The sequence below is a fragment of the Ascidiella aspersa genome, chromosome 5 (assembly GCF_963924565.1).
Source record: "Ascidiella aspersa chromosome 5, kaAscAspe10.2, whole genome shotgun sequence".
NCBI classification, from domain to species: Eukaryota; Metazoa; Chordata; class Ascidiacea; order Phlebobranchia; family Ascidiidae; genus Ascidiella; species Ascidiella aspersa.
In genome coordinates this window covers 13,627,956-13,630,455 of record NC_139451.1, presented here as the reverse complement: position 1 = coordinate 13,630,455, position 2,500 = coordinate 13,627,956, and the positions used below count along the sequence as shown (strand labels likewise).

General features: G+C 61.9%; 2 non-coding genes and 1 pseudogene across 2 annotated transcripts in view; all 3 read left to right on the top strand.

The window, feature by feature from the left end:
* The window catches only part of LOC146144533 (small subunit ribosomal RNA), a 1,811-nt gene extending 1,724 nt beyond the window's left edge, over positions 1 to 87 (top strand). The window contains exon 1 of the ribosomal RNA XR_014500615.1: positions 1 to 87. This exon is cut by the window's left edge and continues 1,724 nt beyond it. This is a non-coding gene — a ribosomal RNA (small subunit ribosomal RNA).
* A 247-nt stretch (positions 88 to 334) lies between these two features.
* On the top strand, positions 335 to 488 carry LOC146144532 (5.8S ribosomal RNA). The gene has a single exon (XR_014498997.1). It is a non-coding gene; the product is annotated as a 5.8S ribosomal RNA (ribosomal RNA).
* A 1,091-nt stretch (positions 489 to 1,579) lies between these two features.
* Positions 1,580 to 2,411, top strand: LOC146144531 (large subunit ribosomal RNA; annotated as a pseudogene; the record flags this gene model as incomplete).
* Positions 2,412 to 2,500: the final 89 nt, after the last annotated feature.

Genomic DNA, 2,500 nt, shown 5'->3' with positions numbered 1-2,500 from the left:
GTCCGAGAAGACGATCTAACTTGATCATTTAGAGGAAGTAAAAGTCGTAACAAGGTTTCCGTAGGTGAACCTGCGGAAGGATCATTAACGGTCTCGCAAACGCTTCGGCGAACGCGAAACTCGGACAAGCGAGAGAAAAAGTCTTTGCTACCCGGCGCCCGACCCGCGAGGAGCGGCGCGCCGGCCGGCGATTCGGTCACCCGGTAATGTTTGCGCGTCGAGTGCCGCGGTGCCGCGCGCTCCGGCTTCAAGCGTCGGCCTGGCCGACCGCTCGGCGCGGTCTATTTTGTCACCCTATAGTGCGAGGCACTGTGCGAGCGAAACAATCGTGGATGGCTCTTGGCGGTGGATCACTCGGCTCGTGAGTCGATGAAGGACGCAGCTAGCTGCGTGAATTAGTGTGAATTGCAGGACACATTGAGCATCGACGTTCTGAACGCAAATTGCGGCCTCGGGTCAATCCCGGGGCCGCGCCCGCCTCAGGGTCGCGTTGCAAACGTTCCGCGCGGGGATTTCTCCGCGCGGCTGCTGCGGCGTCGGACGCGCGAGCGCCCGTCCCGCTCAAGACAGCACGGCACGATGCGCGACGATCGCGACCAGAATCCCGCGCGGCGGCGGCGAGTCGACCTCGAAGAGGCCAACGGCTGGCGGCTCAAGGGCGGGAATCGAGGTGCGCGGCGGCGCGCGGCGCCGACGGCGAGCGCGGAACGGGAAGAATAGTCCCGGTCCTTACTTTCGGCCTGAGGTCGGACGAGGCTACCCGCTGAATTTAAGCATATTACTAAGCGGAGGAAAAGAAACTAACGAGGATTCCCTCAGTAACGGCGAGTGAAGCGGGATGTGCCCATCGCCGAATCCGCGCGCTTTTGGAGTGCGCGGAATTGTGGCGTACGGAATTCGTCACGGCGCGCTTCGCCGGTCGCCCGCGTCCTTCTGATCGAGGCCTTTTCCCAGAGCGGGTGTCAGGCCCATGGCGGCGACAGGCGGGCGCGCTACGGCGTCTTCCCAGAGTCGGGTTGTTTGGGAATGCAGCCCCAAAGCGGGTGGTAAACTCCATCTAAGGCTAAATACGGTCACGAGACCGATAGCGAACAAGTACCGTGAGGGAAAGTTGAAAAGCACTTTGAAGAGAGAGTTAAAGAGTACGTGAAACCGTCGAGAGGCAAACGGGAGGGCCTGTCGGGTCGCCCGGTCGCTTTCAGCCGGCCCCCTGTCGGCGACGTTGTCGTGCGGACCCTCACGGGCCGCCGGCGGCGCCGCCCGATCGGGGACCAGCGCACTAGCGCCGGGCGAAGGCCGCGACCGTCTGGACGGCGGCGAGAAGGCCGCGCGCAAGGTAACCCGGCCTCGGTCGGGTACTATAGGCGCGCGTGTCCGTCGGCCCGCCGTTCGGGCGAGGAGAGATCGCCGCGTCTGCCCTTCGGGGCCGAGCGCCCGGTGCCGGCTGGGGCGTCGTGGGTCGGGGACTGTTCTCAGTGCCCAGCCTCTTCGTCTCGGTCGCGCTTCCGGTGTCGTTTCGCGAGGCGCACGGGGTCCGCGGCTGAAGTCAGCCACCTTCCCGACCCGTCTTGAAACACGGACCAAGGAGTCTAACGTGAGCGCGAGCCACGGGGCAGTACGAAACCCATGGGCGCAGTGAAAGTGAATGTCGGCGCGGTCCGGCGGAGGTGAGACGTCGTCGTTCGCGGCGGCCGCATCACCGGCCGATCTCGTCCGCTTTGCCGGAGAGGTCGAGCGAGAGCGTTCGCGTTGGGACCCGAAAGATGGTGAACTATGCCTGAAGAGGTTGAAGCCAGAGGAAACTCTGGTGGAGGACCGTAGCGATTCTGACGTGCAAATCGATCGTCAAATTTGGGTATAGGGGCGAAAGACTAATCGAACCGTCTAGTAGCTGGTTCCCTCCGAAGTTTCCCTCAGGATAGCTGGCGCTCTGTCGCAGTTTTATCTGGTAAAGCGAATGATTAGAGGCCTTGGGGACGAAACGTCCTCAACCTATTCTCAAACTTTAAATTGGTAAGAAGCCCGACTCGCTTAATTGGAGCCGGGCATGGAATGCGAGTGCCAAGTGGGCCACTCTTGGTAAGCAGGACTGGCGATGCGGGATGAACCGAACGCCGGGTTAAGGCGCCCGACGCGACGCTCATCAGAGCCCACAAAAGGTGTTGGTTGATCTAGACAGCAGGACGGTGGCCATGGAAGTCGGAATCCGCTAAGGAGTGTGTAACAACTCACCTGCCGAATCAATCAGCCCTGAAAATGGATGGCGCTGGAGCGTCGGGCCTATACCCGGCCGTCGCGGCGGTACGAGCACACCGGTGCGCTAGGCCGCGACGAGTAGGAGGGCCGCGGCGGCGTGCGTCGAAGCCTAGGGCGCGAGCCCGGGTGGAGCAGCCGTCGGTGCAGATCTTGGTGGTAGTAGCAAATATTCAAATGAGAACTTTGAAGGCCGAAGTGGAGAAGGGTTCCATGTGAACAGCAGTTGAACATGGGTCAGTCGATC